This window comes from Pteropus medius, unplaced genomic scaffold (assembly GCF_902729225.1).
Source record: "Pteropus medius unplaced genomic scaffold, Ma_sr-lr_union100, whole genome shotgun sequence".
Taxonomy (NCBI): domain Eukaryota; kingdom Metazoa; phylum Chordata; class Mammalia; order Chiroptera; family Pteropodidae; genus Pteropus; species Pteropus medius.
This window is the reverse complement of record NW_024347791.1, coordinates 30,860,785-30,885,017: the sequence shown is the minus strand read 5'-3', so window position 1 is coordinate 30,885,017 and position 24,233 is coordinate 30,860,785. Positions and strand designations below refer to the sequence as shown.

General features: G+C 34.7%; 1 long non-coding RNA gene across 1 annotated transcript in view; it reads right to left on the bottom strand.

Annotated features, from left to right (window-relative positions):
* The window catches only part of LOC120615100 (uncharacterized), an 85,692-nt gene extending 76,964 nt beyond the window's left edge, over positions 1-8,728 (bottom strand). Inside the window, exon 1 of the long non-coding RNA XR_005656195.1 lies at positions 8,560-8,728. This is a non-coding gene — a long non-coding RNA (uncharacterized LOC120615100). The remainder of the gene's footprint in view (positions 1-8,559) is intronic.
* Between the last annotated feature and the right edge of the window lie 15,505 nt (positions 8,729-24,233).

Sequence of the window (24,233 nt, the reverse complement as noted above, 5' to 3'; positions counted from 1 at the left end):
ATTCAGTTGTAAAAACTATTCTGAATTCTCTTTAGAAATGTATTGTGGACATGGCTGGAAGCGAGTCATGTGCTTATAGTTTGTCTTAGGTAAGGCTCCTTGGAAGCAGACCTTAAGAAGAGGATTTTTTTGCTAGTACTGTATTAAGAAAATAATCTCAGGAGAGATCACTAAGGGAAGTTGGTGGGGAAGTGGGGAACATATGACAGAGAAAAGAAAAAGGTGCCCAAGGCTGCAACTGCATACAATGTCCCAGAGGATACCTTCAGCTCACTACTGCAGAACTCTGGAGTATTACGTTTCAGAATTGTCCCAATCTGAGTGAAGGAGGTGGGTTCTCATACTTTCATAGGGTTAGTCATTGGCTAAGGGACTGCTAGAGGAAACTCCCCTTCCAGGAGAGTTTTGGTCTCTGCACATATGAGCAAAGTAGATCTGATAAACTGAGGGCTGACCTCTGTAGAGGATGAAAAAGCACACCAAAGCAAGGAGAGGGGTGATGAAGGAGAGGACAGTTAAGAATGAATCCAAGGGCATCTGAGCAGAATAACAACAGCATTTGGGATTTAACAAAAGAAAATAATTCTTTTGTCCTTCATACTATTTTTATTTCAGATGATTGTCTGAACTATTCTGAACAAGATGCAACAGAGAAAAGATCCACTATCAAACAATTTTTCAAAAGATCAGGCATGGTGTCAAACAGTGATGACCAGAGATGGCTTTAGTAATCGATGGTGCTAAGTCAAGACCCCTTGCTTGCAAAATAAACAGCAATGTTCTAAGAAAATACAGGGGACACATACAAAAAAATCAAACATTACATTAAGTTCTGAATTCTACCCTGAAAAAAATATAGGGACAAGCAAGATGACTTCTGCATAGCTTAATTGACAAGAGATGCTTAAGGATTAGAGAGCACCAAATCTGAGAGAGTAGAGAGCACCAATTCTAAGAGGGCAGGATATACAATAAATGCAAAGAATGATGTGATAAAACTAGTGTCCAGTGGTTTTATCTCTGCCTGGTTTCATCATGAATAATGAAAATAATATATGTATGGTTCAGTCTTTGGCAAAGAATGAAAAGTACAAATTGGGTCCCACACCTTTTCAAAAGAATTAAGGATATATCAAGATTAATCAAGTAAGTCAGAATAATCATGAAAACTAATTTTCAAGTTCACAAACTTAAAATTAAAGAAAATCAGTGTCCTACGAAACAAGGAGGGAGGTTGGAATAAGAACTACAGATAGTGTAAGATGGGTACTAAATTTATTGGTGTGATTACTTTATAAGTTATATAAGTGTCTAATCACAATGTCATACACCTGAAACTGACATAACATTGTATGCCAACTATAAATGAAAAATTTTAATTTTTTTTATTCCCTTTCAATTTCTCAGTTGACTAGTTGCAAATTTTCATTTTACTTTAAATATACAGTAAATTTTATGTAATGAGCTGGACTACTAGATTTAAAATAGATGCTTAAAATATCTAAGAACCTCTTACAAAATGTTTAAACTTAAATTTTTTTTAATTTAATGTTTTAAAGGCATTTTGAGTGATTTTTGGAACATACAATTCTAATAATTAATATATAAATGTATATGTATTGCTCAATATGATATATTAATTTACTCTTTTATTCAGCCTTTTGAGAATCTAAAGAACAAACTACTAATTATCCAAACACAATACACAAATACATGCACTTTCCCTGACTAAATATAGGAACAAAAGTGATACTTTCAGATAAAAGGTTAATATAATCCAATAAAACAGAAATTCATAATATAATAATGATTATGCTGGTAATAATGATGATCTGATGATTATTAAAATAGTGATGATCATAATAAAAACATCTAAAATCTATGGAAAGCTAAATACATACCAGTATTTTACACGTTTAGTCATAGCTTTCTCTTGAAAAAAACCTTATAAGTTATACGTTGTTATTATGCCTTTTTTTGTGAAAGAGAAAAGAAAGAATTTAAGTAGGGTGTTCAAAGTCACAAAGCTAGTTAATTATAGAAACAAGATTTGAATTAAGGAACAATGACTTCATGCCTACACTCTTAACTATGGGGTACATTACCTATATATATCATGTTATTTTGCCACTAATTTTGTTGCTAACTTTGATCTATTATTTTTAGCCAAAAAATAAGGAAATAACAATACTAGCCAAAGACATCTCCTGTTTGATGACTTCTCACAAGAAATCAGCCAAAAAAATAATTGTGTGTGTGTGTGTGTGTGTGTGTGTGTGTGTGTGTGTATGGGTTATAGCAATGACGTTACCCTTACCTACTGGGTTTATAAAATCAAACAATGAACTCTACTTAGGGATTTAAGAGCCTATCCTTCATCTTCTCTCAGCTTGGGAGGAAAACAATGTTTTTCTTTTTCCCTTCCAGGGGTGAGAGGCAGCCTTTTTACTATTCTCCAAGAGCATTTATGAATTAATTTAAACCTGGTAAAATCTTTCACTTGAAAGAATGGAGGTGGTTATGTTATGGGACCATCGTTAAAAAAAAAAAAAAAAAAAACAGAGGCTTTGAAGGTACTGCCCTGTCTCCATAAGTTATTTATTCTCAGGAAGAGAACATCAAATCTGCTCCAATTCTTTTTAGAAATAGTGCTTCTTTTATGTGTTTTATTTTGAGAACCAATCTGCCAAAATAACTTTAATTTTCTGAATTATTCTTAAAAACTTTAAAGATTTAAATTCTAACAAATTCTCTTTGGAAAAAAAATGAAGCTGGAGTGGTAGGTTGGTGGGCTATTAAGGGAACTTCCTAAAACAGCAATCAAGGAGATAAATGAGAAATATTACACAATTCAAATTATATTAACTTACTAGCATTTAGTATTTGTTCTTTAAACTTTCCATCAGTTTACGTGTTCATTGAAAAAATGAATATCCAGATAATTAAGATTTTTAAAAATATGGTCAAGTGAAATTCATATTTAGGAAAATTTTTAGATGCTAAGGCACTACTTTTCAGTGTTAATTACTTATTTTATTTGCCCTGTGAATGACACAAAAATTTCCACAGCCTTAGTTTTAAACTGTAAGGAAAAAAATTAATACTTCTGTTTATACTAAATGTAACAAAAAGATAACTACTTTCTATTTTCAACATATTATTATAGTTATGTTAAGTGTTTTAGCAATAAATCTATACTTCTTCCAAAACTGGAAAGTATTATCATCTCCTGGGTATTCATAAAAATTGCATAAATGATTATAATGTTATTCGTAACAACTCTTAACATGTTCAATATAAAGATTCCTCTGTTGGGAACTCTCATCTCAATGAACAAAGAAGCGAAATTCAAAATCTTTATTGAGACTTTTCCAACTTTTTCAATCAGCCTGTAAAGTGATATGATTCCATAAGTTTCAACTAAACAAACACTTCCAAGCAAATCAGAGTATAAAAAGGATCACGTTTAATCCTAAGACATTTTCAGGTCATGTAAAAATTGTTTGTCAAATATAATTGTTCTCTGTCCCTTTTTAAACATCATGATGTTTGGCTTTCAAATGTATTTGATTATAGTAAAATTGACAGTACACAGCAATTTATATGTAGATTCTAGAATGGTGAATACAAAGACTCAGAACCTCAAAGAGAGACTGCAAAATATAACTATAAACTGGAACAGAGAGAAGCCTCAGTTTCTGTAATCACCTAGAGATATTACTGGTAGAAATATAATATAGAAAATTGTAAATATTCCAATAACCACTCCAGAGAATTTACTAATATTTCTTAGCCTCCCTTTCCCACTGAGAAAGAAATAATTGTGCTTCAGACATAAATTATTTACAGAAAAATAATATTCTTTTATTTTGTGTGTTGTTTAAAATCTTACAAAGCACTTAAATATATGTTTAAATGTTAAGCTAAATATTTGTATATGAGCATATATTTATAGTACATCACATGTATAATACATCATCTATACATACTGTGAAAGAATTGCAATATAAAATGGAAACAGAGGATACAAAATGGAGACTCTCATACATGTGCCCTCAGAAGAACAGAACTTAATTGAGAGATTAATTTCTCCAAATTGCCTGATTTACAGAAGACTGAGACTTATCTCCTGACCAATGAATATCCACCATGAATCTCTCCCCCTCCTCAAGCCAGTGAATTTACTGCTTAGATTCTGGCTAGACTTCCCTCACTTGATTCTCCTTGTCCATAAATAAAGCCTGCCCCAAACCCTCAATAGACTCACCTGAAGCTGACTAGAGCATGAGTTTCCAAAATTGTAATTTCTCTGCTATTCCCAAATAAACTCAAATTCTGGTAATATGAGCTTGCCTCTGTTTACCACTTTGTTTGGGTATATATATCTAAATTATATATATATATATATATATATATATATATATATATATATATATATATAATTTAGAACTCAGAACAAAGTCCTTTGTGATTAATATTATTAACCACATCTTGACAAAAAAAAAAATGGCTCATAATAACAAACTATTGAATGCAATTTATTCAGCAAATGGTAGATGTGGTTGCAAAGTTAATCCTTAGGACTTCATGAGTTGAAGCCTTATGCACTTTCCAGTACACCAGAAAAGAAAAAAGTATCTTAGAATTATTATTTAAAAAGATACCATACAGCTTAAATATTGAATACTGGAATGCACTACTTAGGGTTTCCGATTGCTGAAATGTCTCAGCGAGGGTCACCTTTTATTCTATATCCTTACCAATCATGGCTCCAGCCTGAAGTGATTAGTCAGAAAGGTAAATGAGATAAATCAATTCTTAAAATAAGCCACCAAATGAAACTGCATAAGTGACTACTTTCAGAGGTTAATTATCTCTCTAGGGAAAGACTAGAATCCCAGAAGGAATCTGGACACCTTAATATATCATGGATTAAGCTCATGCCTTTGAAATTGCAGTGGTTTTCTCCACTCCAAGATAAGCTAAATGGAAGAGCACCAGAAGAAACAAAAATAGAAACCGAATTTACCATTTTTTTATATATATAAAAGAATTTCCTCTATAGTCTTTTACTTAATCATCTGCCATTGAAGAATGTAAAGCTATTAAGTACTGCAATGGGAGTCATATTTAAAGAATTCCAAATATGCCCTGGTTTCAAGGCATATCCTACATCTCACATTATTCATTATCTTCACTTTCAAAAGTTGTAGTCTCATTTATAAGATCATCAGCTAGATGACTTTTATCACTCAGCCATTGTTCACTTTAGAACACTTACAAATATCTTCCCCAGCTGGCTAAAAAAGTGAGAGAGAGAGAGAGAGAAATCTAAGAGATCAGGAGGGGATGGGGGGAAGGGAATACTGGAGCAGTAACATATTTGAAAATGTACTGACAGTTTGACAATTCATAAAGTTGTGTGAAATTATTCCAGTAATGTCCAAGATGAAGTAAGGTCACAATAGCCTATAGTACACAATGCTAATAACTAAAACTCTGGACAGAATACAAAGAGAAATGGCATAAAAACTCTAAAAAATAATAATAATAACAGACAGATTGAGGAGGGATATCAAAACTTGAAAGAAGTGCAGCATAGTGATGAGTTAATAGAGTTTTTTTTTCTCCTTTATCTCCATGTTTGATCTGAGAGCAAGCTGAGCCCCATAACTACACAGAGGGCATTGAAAAGGAAAATCTCCCAGAGAAACTTTATTTTTAAAGCAATAGGAGTGGGGAAGGAAATTCTTCATCTGGAGAATGCAAGAGGAATCCTTGGTGGGTTTATTGTTGTTGTTTTGTTTTGTTGTTTTGTTTTAAGTTATGTTATGTTATTTATTTATTTCCTTGACCTGCTCTAAAGTCAGCTAATATTAACTGGTTATAGCAGCAGAGAAACATAAAACTTCAAGAGAAATGAATCACTCATACATTGCTGGAAGGAATATAAAATGGTTCAATGTCTATGGAAAGCAATATTACAAAACTAAACTTATGCTTACCATACAACTCAGCTTTTACACTCTTGAGTAATTATTCCAGAGAAATTAAAACAAAACCTTGTACATAAATATTCATAATAACTTTATTCATAATTGCCCAAATCAAAAGCAACCCAAATACCTTTCAATGGACAAATAGTTAAACTGTGGTACATCTTAACCAAGAATACTAATCAGTAATAAAAAGGAAAAATGGTAATGATAAATGCCTAGATGGAACTCAAGAGAATTATACTGGGTGAAAAAGACAGCCTCAAAAAGTCACACACTGTATGATTCCACTTTTGTAACATTTTTTTAAATGACAATTTATAGAAATGAAGAACAGATTAGTGATTGATAGAAGTTAGAAAACAGGTAGATGGGGGATTGAAGAAGGTGGCTGTGATTGTAAAAGAGGTAGATGACAAATCTTTCTGATAGACTTGTTCTGTATCTTGAATATTATGGTAGTCAGATCTATACATGTGATAAAATTCCATAGAACTAAATACACACACACAAACACACACACACACACACACATAAAACTGGTAAAATCTGAATAAGGTCAATAGATTACATTAATTTCTTAACTGTGATATTGTACTCTACTTAACATATATATATAAACAATATATAATAAAATATATACAAAATATATAAAACTATATATATACATATACATATACATATATATGTATATGTGTATATATATTAGGATTGAGTTGGGAGATGGGGGAAAGGTGTGTTTACAAAAGTTCAGCGTGAGGAACTTCTTTGGAGTGATAGATCTGTTCTGTATCTTGATTGTGTTGGCAATACACAATTGTGTGCATTTGTCCATATTCATAGAATTGTATACCAAGATGTGTGAATTTCATTGTATATAAATTAAAAAACTTAATCCACTCACAAAAGTAAAAAGTCTTTAGCAATAGCTTATAGAAATATAATGCTATTACCTAGTAACCTAATCAATGGATAAGTTTCAATAATATTCAAAAAAGTTTTGATTTTTGTATAGTATTCTTTATATTTTACTGGGACTGTCTCCTTATAATTTGAAAATATTTCCAAATAATATGACAAAAATGTAAGTGCTTTATTTGTGAGGACCTAAGTTATCCATCCAGATTATAACTATAATTTACAGAACATGCACAGGTATACCATTCATGAAAATTAAACAAGAATATTATTAGTGCCTTGTCAAGTGGAAGGAATTTCATGACTTTCTGATGAAAAAGGTTGGCCCAATCTTTAACAATTAACAAAGTTCATCATCATATTTAAACCTTTACTTTGCCTCAGGTTCAATTCTGTTTCCGTTAAAGGACAATGGTCATTGGCCCTCTGAGCCCTACCATTAATCATTTCTGAAGTTATGCCACTAAAATTTTTAGTAATTTTCATAAGATTGAAGAAGTGTTAGATTTTTTTTTTTTCACTAAAATAAACTCTAGCTATCTTTATTCTGTTTCTTCCTAAAGATTCATGAATTACATTATCTGGAACTATTTCTGATTTTCCATATTAGAAGTAATAATTTTTCTCCCAATGTATTTTTAATAAGTCCAATAGTGACGAGTATTATCATTTCAGTTCTTTCAAAGTGTCTAAAGTGAATAGCAGCTATGCCTGTCATAACTGTCGCTAAGACTTTGAGTTCTTTACCTGACTATGAATTCAGCTGCTAGTAACTTCCAAGATACTCTCTTTTCTCAGGGAATCATTCCACATTCCATTTTTTAATTCCACTAACTCTCTCTGCCTGTACTACAGAATACAGAAGACAGAATTCCTCTACAACTGCTCTCTTGTAGTTCATGTTTCCAAACATACCAGGATACGCAAAAGTGCAGGATCAACACAATCTATTCTTTATTAACCATGATTGCTGACCTCCCAAAACAAAAAAAAAATAAAACTGTTTCATAAAACACAGAATTGCATTGAAGTCACAAATGTTCCACCCAGTGCCATACAGAAACGCCAGTTTCATCGTTGGTCTCACAATAACCATATAAAATGAGATTTGTAGTTGGTATGAGCTCGGATGATCTATAGTAAGTATACCATCTTTATGGAAATCCCATTGAAAAGAAAACACATGTGCTTTCCTTCCCAGCATTTTGGATCACTTTTATTTGAAACATTGTTCACCAAGCTGAAATTCTGTGCATTGTGATTTATTGTACTTCATATTTAGATTTTACAGACATAATCTAATGGTAAGAAAAGCAGAGTTATCTATATGCACTAAAGGCTTTGTAATATTTTCCTTTGTCTTCAGGAGTAAGGTCTATTACAATGTATTTATATATTACATTTGAAACCTTCTAATTCATTACATATTTATAGATTTTAATTTATCCACATCTATTTGAAATAATGTTTACAAATCTTTTGTTTCCTCTTTGGAATAGATCCTTCTACTCCCCATCTGGGCCTTAAAAGTTTGTGGATAGAAACACTATTTATGTCCTATGTAAATTTATCATTCAAAGGCACACACACACCACAGCATTATAAAGTATAAATGTAAAATAAAGGGTTTATTGGGAAAACTCACAAGCAGAGACGTAGCAGAGTGGATAACTCCTCCATTCTCTTGCCATTGAGTAGGAAGGCATGCTGGGGTAGAGCACAGCTGGAGAACCTTTGAGCTTATCTTCTGGTATCTGGCTGTTTTACTATTGAGCTAATTCAAAACTGCTGTGCTAGCTGTTTGCTATGCTACCAAAAAGAGTTGGGAGTAGGGAGATGAGGATAATAGTCCTCAGAGCCACTCAAATTTGTCTCTCTTTAGTCCATCCCCTGGCACTTGGCGGCTCATTAAATATGCATATTTCTATTAACTTCCATGGATTCTAGGTCACAGTGATTCTTATATAATTGCCTGGGAGGTCTCCTACAACTGGGACATATAGCAAGCCACTGCTTGAAACAATTGTGAAAGACCATTTCAGCCTTTTTATCCATATCTGAAATAGGAAATCTATACACACCACACACTTCCTTGGGTCAGAGGAATCTATGACTAACTAATTGAGGTCTGTCATCCCACTTTGGTTATAAATTAGACTGAATATCCACTTTAAAAAAAAAAAAGTTCTTCAGAGACTCAGATCATTCTTTTGTTATGAGAAGCAACTTTCAGACATAGAAAAAAGTAGTCGCACAACTATAAGAGGCAAAGTCAATATCCGAACTCATGCCTCTCCAGGTGTACTCAGTCTAGGCAACATACACTATCCTTCCACTTGCTAAGGTCAAAAGTTGTCCATCTATACACCATTGCAAAGCAAACACAAATTTTAAAGACATTGAAGATGGCCAAAATATTCCTCCTCAAGTACTCCTGGTTTATTACTCCATGACTCCTGGGTGTACTGTTACTCCGCCAAGGCAAAATAGATATAAAAGTGTATACCTTTTAAAGGACAACAGGCAGCCAGCCTCGCTAGCCTTGTAGATATAGTTAATTGAGAGGTTAGAGTATGTAGCCTCTATGAGTTTCAACACTTTTTTTATTGGGCATCCCTGTCAATTATGGTGATTCTACTAGTTAAATTATAGTAAGGAAAACTTTATTCAATGAAAGCTATTGCAATGCGTGAACAAACCATGCAATAGGTCTTGTAGCTGGGGAGAAAAATTGAACTCGATTCCAAATACAGTATTGGCTAGCGGGAATTTATGATTAAGGAGCAGGGTGCAGGTCGATGCATAGAAAATTACTAAGAGAAAATATCAGGAGTAAGGGGGATATTGGTTAAAGCAACTAATAGGATTCTTACTGAAGGCAGGCCATAGTGATTAGACATACCTGGGAGATGGTAATGGGTGAGGAACCTGATTAGTTATTAAGGGTGATAAGAAAAGGGAAAAGATTTTTAAATATGTAGAAATAATTTTGTAATGACTGGTTAATCATATTACTACATTTTTGTGGCAACATAGTACTCATTTAAGCACTTGAAAATAGAAGTTGTACAAAGATTACATTAAGACATGGTACATTGGGTTACCAGAGGGTGGGAAAGCAGAGAGGAGGGCGGTAGATGGGGGGAAAAATTAAAGACAGGGTATATTGACTAATTATTTGTTTTTTTATAGAAATAAAGGTCGTACCCATACTGCTGACATGTAACAATGTGATAATATAGAATTAAACTTGTGAGTCTACAACAGAAGTCATCTGTGTTAAATAGGAAACAAAGTTGAAAAGGACCAGAGTAAAACAAAAGTACTAGGACAAATAGGTCGGGACTGTAAGTAGCAACAACATTCACTCATCTCCTGAGTATTTCAAGTATTACAATTGGTGAGCTAAACCAGCTTTGCAAGATTTTTGCTAAAATGGGACAATGCAGAGTTTCTAAATATGAAGTCCAAAAATGGAGATCTAGTTGAAAAATTCAGGGAAGCTTAGTAGAATTTAGTCCAAGAGAGACTCTTTATCATGTACCATATATCTATGTAGATATTTATTTCAGTCAATTTCAGGAATGCTCCATGATTAGGACTAAAATTTAGTCCATTGCATAGAACCACTAATGCTGTGGGTTATCAACAATTTACTCCCATTGTATTTGGTAGGTGGCTAAGGCATTTTGTAGGATTTGCTCACCTTGGAGAAGGGTGATTTTTCACCAGTGATTCATACCCTTCTTTAAGGTGGAAAATTTTGTGGACAAGACCCCTAGTGAGCAAACAGCTTGAGCAGAGCTATAGTTGGGTCATCTTGTGAGAAATGAGTACTGAGTGGCCTATTTATGATTGCTAACACTCAGAAAACAAAGCTAGCTCTTGATTGGTGGTATCATGGCTAATTTTCAACAGATAATTTTTAGGTTTATCTTTTCTTATGGGATTTATAATTCAGTGAAGACACTTTACAGGAAAGGTCATAAAATAAAAGCTTCCTTCATTGAGAATAATTTGCCTTCGGTAGGGTTCAGTCACAGGTTAGCAGCTACTGCTAGACTTCAGAATAAAGTTTTCAAGTACAAAAGCCCAGAAGCTACTGAATAACAGTGGAGTTTTTTTTTTTTTTTTAATTGTTATGTTTTGTTTTACTTTTGGTTGTTTTTGCTAAAGCTCATTACAACTGTAATATTGGGGAACAGGAATCAGGAATTTGGGATTTAAAGTAATTAGTAGCCCAAGGATAGGGTTTACCTTACTGCTATCTGGACATTTTTCAAGATTATGACCTGCCAGTCAAGTTGGGCCACTAAACTCATGCCTTGGGATAATGATTTTAGTAAAGTTAGTATAAAACGCATTTCCTTCAATATTTGAAGAGGTCAAACAATTGACAATCTCCTTCTTTACAGTGAGAGACAGAAAAGCCAGCAAATTATACTTAATACATCATGAAATGTCTATAAGGACTAGAGTACAGTCAGCCCCCAAGGTTAGTTGTCTGGCATGAGCCTTGGGATCTATGCTTCTTGAAGGTCCCATTCATAGTTAGTCACTTGGACTTCGATGCCATATTATATAAGGAGAAGAGATTTTGCAGTGGGAACCACTATCAAAATATCATAAATATCTTGGAATGTTTAGACCTCATCTAGAAGTCTACATTGTACTTGAATCTGTCTAATTCCTGATGACACTTTCTAGGAAAGCTTGGGAGAGTAAAAACATACTGTGTTACTTGTTAAATAAAGACAAACTGATTTGGGAGATTTTTAGTTAAGGAGTATAAAAAAGAGGGTATTAGCAATGTCCAAGGTTACATATAAAATACATTGGTGACAGCTATTTGTTCAGTCACTGAAATGAAATGCTGCATTATAAGAACAACAGTTTCTTCTTTACAAGCCTCAATAATCCACAGTAAGTCTCCAAGTACCAGCCTTGCCTCCAATAATGCTTGGATGAAGAGAGTAATAATTTTCCCTCTTGCGAAAGGTGACATTATTTTACTGTCACAACCTTGACAATCTCTAAGCTTACAAAAAGTTCTGAGCTATGCATTCAAATATTAGAGAAGCTACCAACAAGAGTCACAATGAATGTATGTAATCAGTAGGTCCAGGTACCCATGTGCTCATAATACCCACATTAATTAAAAGTAGGACAACATAGATGAGCAAAAACAGGCCAGGAGCCCAGCCCCTCTTTTGACAGGTCCCTCCACCTAACAAAATGACTAAAACTAGTTAAAATATTTCTTCATAACTCTTTTAAATCCAATAATCCAGGTTTTTATATCAATGCATTAGATTGCTTGCCTTTTTTACTGCACAAGGAGCCAAATAAATCCCAGCTCTTGATATAAGTCAATCAGCCTGGATGCATTTCTGAGCAGCCCCTATCTTGCTTTATTCCAAGTAATTTTATTCTCTAAGTTAAGTCCATAACTTTCTTCCCCCAAAGTATTACCAGTTTTTATAATATTCTTAAATCTTTTCTAGGCATCCTTTCCAAGACAGCCACCGGCCCCAGCAAAGTTTCCCTTTATAATTACGTAGTTCTCAGGACTTCAGCCTTTTTACACTGAATGGAATTCTTTCTGCTACCCATCCTACCCTACTTACCCAGCTTTTCTCAGTTTTGCCTTCTTTCCACTAGTTATCAACAGCCTCCTTACTGTGTTTATATTTTATTTTTTATTTTTTTATTTCTCAGGAAAGCTGTCATTCAAAGATTTCGGATCATAGATTTTTCTGCCATCTTCCCAAACACTGCATAGATCTGAACAGACACTACAGAAACCCAATTGCCATTAGAGCTTGGACACCATGAACAACTCACCTAATCTGGGTCTAAAAGACACTCAGTCTCCAGCCCTTTCATTGTCCTTCTTCTAGAGAGAGACTATAGCTAACTCTGCTATTTCCAAAAACGCATGGTCCAGAATGGAGGGGTTTAAGTTTCTTTTTGATTGCCTGTAGTTATGCAAAAGAGTCATTGACCCATCACTCCAAGTGTTAAAAAAAGAAAGTTTTTTTTTAGAGGAAACTTGAAGGCAGTAAGATGAGTGAGGTGGGGGAGTTATTAGGTCATCTGTGTTTGTCAATTGGCTTTACTCCTCTCTTATCTACTAAGAGGAGGTACTTTTACACATTCGAGAACAATATCTTGCCTAAATTGAGCTCTTACTCTCTTAAAGAGACTTGGAGACAGAGGCACTATTTTCCTTCATGATTACATTTATTTTCATCTTGAGAAAGGCTGCTTGGTTGGAAAACTGGCAAGAAGTTTTTAAAAGGTTTATATCTCAAAAAGATATGGAAAGAATTTCTAACTAGTTCTCTAAAGTAAATGTTCTAAGAAAAGGGAAGTCAGAGGCCTAGACACTAGAAAAAACTTGTCTAACATTTAGACAAGCTGAGAGAACTGATAAAGTCTTCTTGGTTGGCAGGTGTCCTTCTTGGATCTTATAGTCAACAACCTGAGCACTAGGAATGAATGGAGAGTTGGCTTTAAGCTCTGACTCTGATCTATTCAAGTCAACGTCTATTATTCAGAGATATGCTATATGTAGAGCCAAGGTCACTAAGTCTAAGAAATAAAATCAGTAAAAAGAAAAGTAAGAGTAAGGGATCCTAAACTCACCCACATTGAATAGAAAATGGAGTGTGAAAAAGGCAAGGGAACCAAGTACTAATATGACATCTCCTGGCTCAGGACGTTCTCTTGCCAGCCACTGAATACCTCATCTGTAGCATATTTCTTCAAAGATTCTGACATTAAAGTAGTTTCACTTTTCAGGGATATAATAGCCACATTCTCTCTGACTTTGGCACCCTTGACCTGAAAAACCTTTTGAAACATACTGCAATTAATCCATCTAATATATCCTAATTAATGTCCTCAGTTTACTGAGTCTCACATATATATTTGCAAAACTATCAAGTCTTAGAAACTGATGCTTTCCTCCTAGGCCACCCAGGAGTCAAGCATGCATCAACATGGCATTTGGATAGAGTTGCCAGAGGCACCGGAAAAAAAAAATTAGCAGATGAGCACACAAAGTCAAGCAGAAGGGTGGGTTGAAGCCAACTACCTCCCCTTCTCTCTACCACATTGACCATTACCAGGAATTAAATAGTTGACACATTTGCCATTGTTCACCACAAATATATTTTTTAAATGTTTAGATTCCCCTTATCTCAAATGGAATATTTAAATAGCTCTTTTACATGCCATTAATCAACAAAGATTGCTGCCATTTAGCTTTACAAAACTCAGAAATAATTCTATCATTTATTTTCTTAAAACTCTCGGTGGTTTTCCCAACATTAGGTCAAAGTCACCAAATTCCTGAACCTAGCAAAGAGGATAACATACTGCAAACATATTTCTTCTTCCATATTTCATACCAGTGGAATTTTGTCTACTGTCATTATGTTAAAGGTGTCTATTGATATTGTGCAGTACAGTGAAGATTTCCAACACATTACTTTCAACTATTCTCCAAATGACACTGCCCTTCCATCCCAAAAAATACATTAATCACAAGCTAAAATGATTATCATTTGCATCAAGGTGATAGAATTTTCACTGATGAAGTAAAAGTCATCTAATTTCCCTTAAGAGCGGAATGTAACCTCTTTAGGGATTGGATATATTGCTTTCATCTTTTGTCCACACTGACCATAGTATAGAGTCTGGTTCATGGTTGACCCTCAACAAGAGTGTGTCAACTGAAAGAAATTAATTAATTGTAAATGAATGAGTGGATAAATGACTCTGTAGAAGAACTAGTTAGAATTAATTTATAACTCTGGAAAAGAGAAATGCAAATGTGCACTCCAAGGGATCAAACTAATGATGTTAACTTGTATTAACCATGCTGGATAACTGGGTAAATGAACCATAGATTCACCCTACACAGATATACAAAAACAGCCATACACTGTGCATAGGTGTATACATGGGAAAAACCGGCATAATATCAATGATTTTTTTTATCTTATTCTTCTACTTCTTTGGAAAGCAGGGAAATGCATTCTGTTTCCTAAAATCACTTTTTCTAACAATTTTTTATTGTGTTGTATTGATTGATCTTCATCAGTTTTAGCCTTGAAATGATAAAAAAGAGTAGAATACAAACAAGGAACTGCCTGCACAATATTTAGGTGAAGAAAATTTATCAGTATGAACAGCTCTAACATAAAAGCAGTAAGAAGAGTACTTCCCCAATGCCCAAGTATAGTTCTCAGCTTTAATGAAAAAGAGACAATTATAACAAAGGCACTTGCTCACTTCAAGTCACAATTCATCAAGCTGTCAAAGACAATAAAATGCTACATACCTAATCTTTCCTGTTAACCATAATGTAGGCAATGCAATTACATCGTTGCAGCAAATTGGCAAGAATTAGAGGAAGAATTAATGTAAAAAATCTTGTGAAACTTTCTGTTCCAGTAAATGGTGTCATTCATATTTAAAAATCTGTAAAGAAATCTTAAGTGAATAAGCAATAAATACTTCTTATTAGGTCCATTGCCTTGCTCAGAAGTATTAGAGATTTTATATATGTGTGTGTGTGTGTGTGTGTGTGTATGTATATATATATATATATATATATATATATATATATATATATGCAAATAAAAAGCAATTATTTCCACCAAAGCCATTTGTTAAAATTAAAACAAAGAGATAATTGTAGGTGAAATGGGAAGTAGCAACATAAAGACTATAATACATAGAAATGCAAGAGGACAGATAAATTTAATCTCAAAACTGGTCAAATGCTTTGAGCACCCTTCTTTTGTAAATGCTAGATTTATATTCATACAGAAGAGAAAACTGTACTTGACTATGAAATTATATGATTAAATATAAAGAAACATTTTCTAAATGACCTATATTTGCAAAACTCAATTCTTGGCACCATAAGACATATAGAAAAATAAAACAAGGCCCCTCCTCTGGATTCTGGCTGCTCTCTCTTGTGGGTTCTCCTTTGTTGTCTCATGAACACCTCTATTCTTGTTGCCATTTGGAATCCCTCTATGTTCTCATTACAGTCTTGTCCATGTGTGTACTTGGCCCTACCAGATCCAGCTTCCCCCTTAAATTGCCCCCTAAGTTTATGAGCCAGCAGTATCACTCTCATCTTTGTGGAAATGCTCTATTCTTATACACACACACCAAAACCACCACTACTCCAGCTCACATCTCTCTCTCTCTGTCTCTCTCTGTCTCTCTCTGTCTCTCTGTCTCTCTGTCTCTCTGTCTCTCTGTCTGTCTGTCTGTCTCTCTCTCTCTCTCTCTCTTTCTCTCTCTCCTTGCTCAAATAGGACACATCTCCATTTCTATTCTGACATAGCTACTTCATGTTGAATTTTCATCTTAAATTTCAAATCTTTTCTTAGAGAAACACACTTTTACCTTTTTCTTATACTAATTTTTATCGGTAGATACATACCACATGTTATATTCTTTTTATATTTTTTTCAAGGGGCATAAGGCTGCATAATTTAGCCCTAATTGTGTACAGATTTTAGGGAGAAGAAATGCTTCTTTCCAGAAAGCAAACTGCATACATAAATTTTTCACAAGAATTATCTCATTATCCATAATCCCATTACAAGTATGGCATAAGAAGGCAAGGTTAATAGAGTAAATGTCTAAATAAGAAGTATTAGATTAATTTAAGAAACTGAAGAAAATTTGGAAAAGAGCATTTATTTAGAATCTAAGGAGAGTAGAATTTCAAAAGAAATTGCAATAAAAATATTAAAAATTGACTTATTTATATCTATAAGAAATATATTCATTAATCAAAAAAACATAAGAGTTCTGTGGTAGACACAGATACGTGCTATCCAGCTATGGGCAGGTATGTGCTATCCAGAGGCATCCAGAGGCATTTCCAGAATAAACCTGATGCAAAACTACAGCATATGTAGCAAGTAGCCTTCAGCGATCAGCTCCCTCCAGGTCTGCCTCAGTTTCAGGAGTCACACCATTTTTGAGCCCGTGTTTATTGACTGAGCAAGGTGAGGGTTTAAAGTCCCATGGACTTTGGCCTGGTATAACACTCTGATGGGCACTACTTACTCTAAAACTCAATGCCAGTTTGACTTGGCTTTGCAGGGCCTACATTGTAGTTCAATTACTTTCATGGCCAAGTTTTACTTCTTCCTCTTTGTACCCCAAGCTCAATCTCAGCTCTGGGAGAACCCAGAAAAAGGGTCCAAAAAAGTGGGCCTTGGAACTAGATGACTCAGGAACCTGCAGGCAATGAGGATACCATCACTGGTGGTAGGTCGAGAGCATTCCTCCAATAAGGTGGCAGTTATGCTTTACGAGTGGTAAACTAAGAGAGCATACCAGAGAAGCAAGCAACAAATTACCACAGGTAAAGATCAGGTCTTGTAACTAGGGAGGAACTTGTAGATGTGAGGATAACATAGTGGAATGGCTGTGGCTAAGGTCCACTGGTGCTCCATTTATAAAGAAAACAAGCAGCTGAAGTAACAGGCAACCAAAGCTAAGTATAAAAGCCATAGGCCTGTTTGGTTGCCTACAAAGGCACTCTCATTATCTGCATGGCAGGGCAGAAAAAGTCAGGACCTAATAGACCAAATAGTTAAATGCCCAAGAACAAACAAGATGAAATGCTCAACCAAGGCAAATCAGTTACACCATAGTCAGGGCTCTAATTAGGGAAACCTTGGATCCTGACATGTGAGATAGAGCGTCTATCCCAGTATGTATGGAGTAGGTCTTAGGGCACAAGGGGTACACAGGGGTCAATGTGTCCTTAAAGAAAGGACCTAAGTATACTCAGTAGACACCTTCTAGCTATCATCCCCCTCAGAGTCTATCTCAGCTGTAAAGAACAGCATCATCTGTTCTAAGGCAGTCCATCACTGGTTACTAATTGAGAAGGAGGTATAAAGTTTAGACAGTTTAACCTGATGCACAGCACTCTAACAAGCAAACTTGCTCCAGAGCCCCCTGCTGATTTGGTTGAAGCCTTTCCAAGTCTGTTAGTGTATTTCCTCTACCCAAGCCCACCTTGTCTCCTTTTATTTCACAGATTTCTATTTCTAACATACATCTCGAATCCCAAATTCCATCTCAACAACTGCTTCCAGAAATACAAACTGCAGCTCAAGTAGTTTAAGAAAATAGCTGTTAGACAAGTATTAACATGCAATTAGAAGGCATTTGTTTTGTTTTCTTGTTTATAGGTAATAGTTAATAAATCTTAAGAAGCATCTGAGGTGATATTTTGCATTTCTGAGAAAGAGAATTTTTGGTCATCTGTAAAACTATTCAACTTTTGTCGATTCAAAACTTTGGAAATTCCCCAGGTGAATTCTAAAACTAACCACCTTAGACGAAGGTCAGGGAGAAACCAAAGAATGAGGCAGGCCACTCCAGATTGGTAGGTTTAATAAACAAGGGAACTCTCATATGAGGCTTGTCTTAGGCGGCTATAAGATTAATAGATGTCCACTCCAGCCAGAATCTTAAAAGTTTATATAGAGGCCTTAATGAAGTTCAGTCATGTTTAGTACAGAAGGTCTCAACAACACTTTAATCTCTCAAGGTTGTGTCATTGAAACAGTTCCAAAGACAAGGGATGGGGTGAGGAGCCTCTGATTGCCCTAGACCAGCTCTGGGATCAACCAATGGTCACATCCTCTTGACCTCCTCCAACATTCTTCCAAGAATCAAAACAAAATATTCAACTTCAGTTGTCCTTTGGGGTGTTTTTATGTCTTTAGTTCAGTCTCAATATACTGTACTCGTTCTCAGTCAAAACATTAGATTCTAATAAAAATATGCAGATTTTCTGGTTCACTTGAACTAAGTTAGATAAAGTTCATATTTATAAAGTAGATATAGCATAGTTGTAAGAATAATAAATATTATTCCATAGCTATTTACTCTAAATATCTTATTTAAGATTCAGTGAAGAAAGTCTGAGATTGAACAATATCAGAAAGAGAGTGTGTGTAGAAATTTTAAAAAGACATCTATGAACTTCTAACATTAAAGTGTCAGGAAGATGAAGAAGAACTGGAAATGAACAGCCAATGAGGAAAAGAAGAACCAATAGAGAATGTAAACATACAGAATACTTTACAAAGGCAGAGAGAATTAATAGTGTAAAATCCTTCTGAGATATCAACTAAGATGAGAATTAAAATTAGCAATTGGATTTTGCATTGTGAAGGTCATCGGAGGCATCGATGGAAAATTTTTATGATGTAGCAGGGTCAACATACTGATTGGAATGTGTGTAAGAGACAATAAGAGAAGATAAATTAAAGTTGCATTCATAAACAACTCTTTTTAGGATTTTTATTATAAAGAGGATAGTGAAGTTGAAAAGTTGTTGGAGATAAAATGGGAAATTTTTTTTAAGGATGGGTGAAAGATGCACTAAATAGATAACAGGTTCCCTTTTAACTTCAAGATTAAGCATCATGATCATGTGAAGAAGATCAAAGCAAAAGCACTATTCTGTTTTGTTGGGTCAGTTTTATTTTTCATATAGAGTTTTTACCAAAGCCTTAACTCATAAATGTCATTTTAAAAGACACTATTTTTTTCAGTCAAGTACTTTAAATTATGATCCACTCTCTTTAACACTTGCTCACTCTCCCAAATAGCTCATTGTTAAAAACACCAAGTTAACTTAAAATCTCTTAACAGGTTAAACATTAGCACTTAACTCCTAAAGTATATTAGTACAAATTGAACTTTAAGTAAAAAGCACTCAAGGCTGTTTAAGACTTTAGTGCCTTCTTATAAAGGTATCGTATTTGCAATCAGATATGATTTTCATTAGCTGTTATTGAAATAATCCACAGAACAATGTTTCTAATTGGGATTGTAAGAAAACGTTTCTCTTTGCAGCAAGAGCTGAATCAAGGCAAAACTGTGGGTTAAAGAAAATGGCTCCATTACCTTCTGGGCCCATTTATTTTTGTCTCTCTCCAGTTATTTGGCCAGGAATGAACAGGGGCCCTGGAATGCAGGTTATATTTAATTGACTCTCTCTATCAGCAGCTGTTTGCTTTGGGAAGCAGGTGAGTGTTTGAGCAGCAACCGTACCCATTGCCAGAGTAAGCAGACATCTAACCATTCCTTTGGCTCCTGGCAGTAACTACATTATCACTTCCCTTTCCAATTCCCCACCCTGCTGCCCAGAGATGAGTTCTAAATGCCCAGGGCTCAAGGTGAAGAAACTGAAGCTAAGGAGAAGAGTTATCCCAATTTCCAGCAAATTTGTATTGTTAACAGTTTGACTTTTCAAGGGATTTTGGAGTAAAGCAATCAACCCTCTGCTAGAGTTGGGCAGAACACAAGGCTGAGACTGCTGAATCGATATGTGGAAACCTGACTGACGACACAGGCAATTTGATGCAGAATTTGGGACGACAACTAAAGATAAATTACTTAACACAGTTGGGAACCAAAATTGTGTTCAGAAAGAGAGACATACTTTCCTGAGAGGACTGAGAATTGTACTGATAGGGAAGTTATAGACACAAACAAAAACTCTTACATTTATTCCATGTGCAACTCTGTAAGTTCTGATGCGTACTTTTGAATTGTTTTCGTAGAGGGTGGGGAAGTATTGTAAAATACATGTAAATCAACAGTGATATGAATGCTGCCTCTTAAAGTATGTAACTATATAATGGTTAGGGCTGAAGTATAGGAAAATGCTTATTTTGTGGAGAAAAAAATGCAATATATAACATTCATATTTTTGCCTCTCTGAATCATGATAAAATCCTTTTAGAATTCAATTTAACTATGAAAAACCTGTGTAAGAATATTTTATTAACATTTATTTGTATTTCAACTAACTCGTATTTGTGTACTAAAGGAAGGTACTCTCCCCCTACTCCCAACTAATATTCTCCTGTAATGCAATATATTCAAAAGTTGCAAAAACCAAAGTGAACAGATCTGGCCACCTGCTCAAACCTAGAATATGTGAAGTGAAGAGGAAGGGAAGGAGGATGCAGAGAGGGAGAAAGTCAGTTAATTATTCACTGTCACGGTCATTGCCAATTAAGAGAAGACAGTCTCCTTTCACAGGTATAAGCAAACAAACAAATGGCTGAAAGGATTGTTTCATTTGTGCACTGTTTCAGTGAAGACTTAAGAGAGAGAAAAGTAATGTCTCCCAAGGTGTTGCAGAGATTTGTTTTTGGCTTTTCAGATTTCAATTCTTCTCTCTAATTGAATCTCGATGTCCTTTTCAGAAATTACCTTATCCAGTAAGGTAATTATGCTCTTGCCATATTTAGTAGATGACATGCAACATGAGCTAAGACAATTAGATACTTCTTCTTGAACAGAAAGACAGAGATCAAATATAATTGGAATCATCCTATTCTAATAACCATAACTGACCCAGACTTTCTCTTCCTAAACTGTCATACTTCTTGCTCTCTAGTTTCTGGGACAACTTGACCTGCTCATTTCCAAGTCCAGACCTAGTATTTCATGAATTCTGTAATCTCCCATTATTTTCCCAATAAATTCTTTTTTGCTTAACTTAAATAGAGCTTATTCCTGTTGTTTGCAATCAAAGATCCCAAAATTTGTACACAAGATCATAATTGGCCCTAGTGTGGACAATTTTACTGGGCATTATGCACCATCCCAAGTCTCCATGAACATACTTGTGTCTGTGTTCCTATGTGTATAAGAGCAATCTCAACATGAGCTCTCTAACACTGTTACGTCTTGGCCACTTCCTTTAGCAATTTATGCTACCATTACGGTAGCAAAATTGATTATTTTCCTTGGCATCCTTTCTTAAATAAAACTGGTCAACAAGGAGTACAGTTACAAATTCCAAATATCTAGAAATTATCCTTTATACCTCCCTCTCCTCCATTGCCCTTAACTACTGCCTCACCAAGTCTTAATAATTACTTCTAAATATCTCCCAGATCTATAAATAGGACTTCATCTCTGCCATCACTGCTCAGGATGCTGCTCATTTCCCTCCTGAGCTACTGCAAAAGCTGTATGAAAGTTCTGTTTATATTTATTTGTGTTCCTTTTCAACCTATTCATATACAGCATCAGAGTAATCTTAATGAAATAATAATTTAAACATCTCGCATTTTGCTTTAATCAGTTCTGGAAAGTTCAGCTTTCCAGAACTCTTAGAACAATGTCTAAAATTCTTAATATGCTCTCCAGGTCAAGTATTCTGACACCCCTCACTCAGCCTCTTACTTCACATAATCTTAGTACTCCACTCACATTGCTTTTTCAGCTCCAGAAAGGAGCTATATTTTCTTTCATCACAAGGCCTCCGTATCTACCTTTACATATTTGCCTGCTCATCTCTTTCCCATCTTTTCTAATTAAATCTTAAGCATCCTTAGGATACCATTTTCTCAGAAACACTTTCCAGCCCCACCAACTAGACCAAATTCCTTTAGTATGCTTTCTTCAGAACCATAACTTTTCTTGACATCACTTATCCCAGTTGTGTTTGCATTGTAGGAATGTTTGATTAATTATTTACTCCCCACCCCCACCCCCGACAATGGAGTTTTAGCTATATAAGAGCAGGGACCAAATCAATTGTTTTCATCCTTATTTCCCCAAAACTAAGTACAGTGTCTGACACATGGTAGGCACATGGTAATTAACGAATAAAGTCAACCTTCCCTGTGAAAATCTGACTTCCTTGAGGACAGGAACTATGATATCTGACACAAGTGCTCAAAATATAGTTGTTGATATATCTTCTACTTGAGTTTAGTAAAGGATTTTTACCTTAACCATTGATGAAGCTTAAAAAACCTCTTTACCACTCAAGGTCATGTACACATTTTGGCCACAATCTAATATTGCACCATTTATTAAAAATTATTTTCAGGATCAATAAGCCAGGCATGTCACTCAGTAATCTTTCATCAACAATTCATAGATATTCTTTTCCGACAGAGAACATTTCAGAAAATCTGAAATCATCAACTTCAGCAAAAACAATTAGCTTGTCCATTAACAGACTACATTACTTTATAAACTCTTAAGATATTTAAACAAAATCCTAAATTAAGTATCAACACTATCCCAACTAACACCTAAACATGTGCCTTCGATTCTCTGGTGGCAACCTAAAAATAGAGATCGAGACTCTAATCCCAGCACCAATGTTCATGATCCTCCTGAAGACCTCTGCGTTTGATAAGCCTCACTTGGTCTGCTCTCATTTTTCAGGGTTTGCCATGGTGCTCAGGTGCTGATTAGGACTGGCAATTGTTCCTAACTGAAGATGAGCCACTTTTCCCACTTATGTGGCACTGACTTCACCTATGGAGTGGCATCATTAGTTTTTGCCTGAACTTCAGAAAGATTCAAAAAAAAAAAAAAAGCTTAAGGAAACCAACAGATCATATGATCAAATAGTCACATGATACATAAAGTCAGGGAATATATTTCTATTTATATGTTTGGTATATAATAGGCCCTTAATAAATACTTTAAAAAACTGTGGCAGAAGAGATTTTTTTGCTTCCCAGTCATATTTTGTCCTGCCCATGGTGGGAGGGTACTAAGGTAACTTCATTTAAGATAAGAAAGGCAGCCAAGTTTGGCATAATAAAGGTTTACCTGTAGATGCTTCATTCTGAAAACAAACAAACAAACAAACAAACAAACAATATCTAATCTTATGCCTGCTAAGGAATATCCAGGGGACTCAAGCCAGATTTTAGAAAACAATTATGTCATCACTCCCATCTTTTGTCAATTCAAATCTGCTCTATTTGACTAGTTATTTCCTAACCTTCAGGTAAAATAGGATGCAAATTTATGCCTTTTTTATAGGACAAGGATTTTACTCTGAAAGTGTTGACGGCCATCTTGTGACATTTGAAGTTAAAGAAGAAAGCCAAAAACAAGAGAAAGAACTTGAAAAATATAGAGAATATTTAGTGCATGATAAAAATGTTTCTGTCTCAGACCACATTGTGTCTAGATCTATTCAATTATAGGAAGGAGCCAATAATGTTCCTTTTTTACTTCAGTATGAATTAGTTTTTCAGTTCTGTGAATAACTGATCTATGATCTGCCAGTTATGTCCAAGAAAGACATCTCTCAGATGACTAACTGCTCCCTGGTACATTGTGCTTAGATATATCTTACCTCTAACTTCAAAAACACAATTCACTCACTAAGGAAAGATAAACAGAACCATCTTTTCCAAAAACTCATAGAAGACCACTAGAGAGAGAATAACAAGGAATTTTCTTCTTATTTCTTCACAC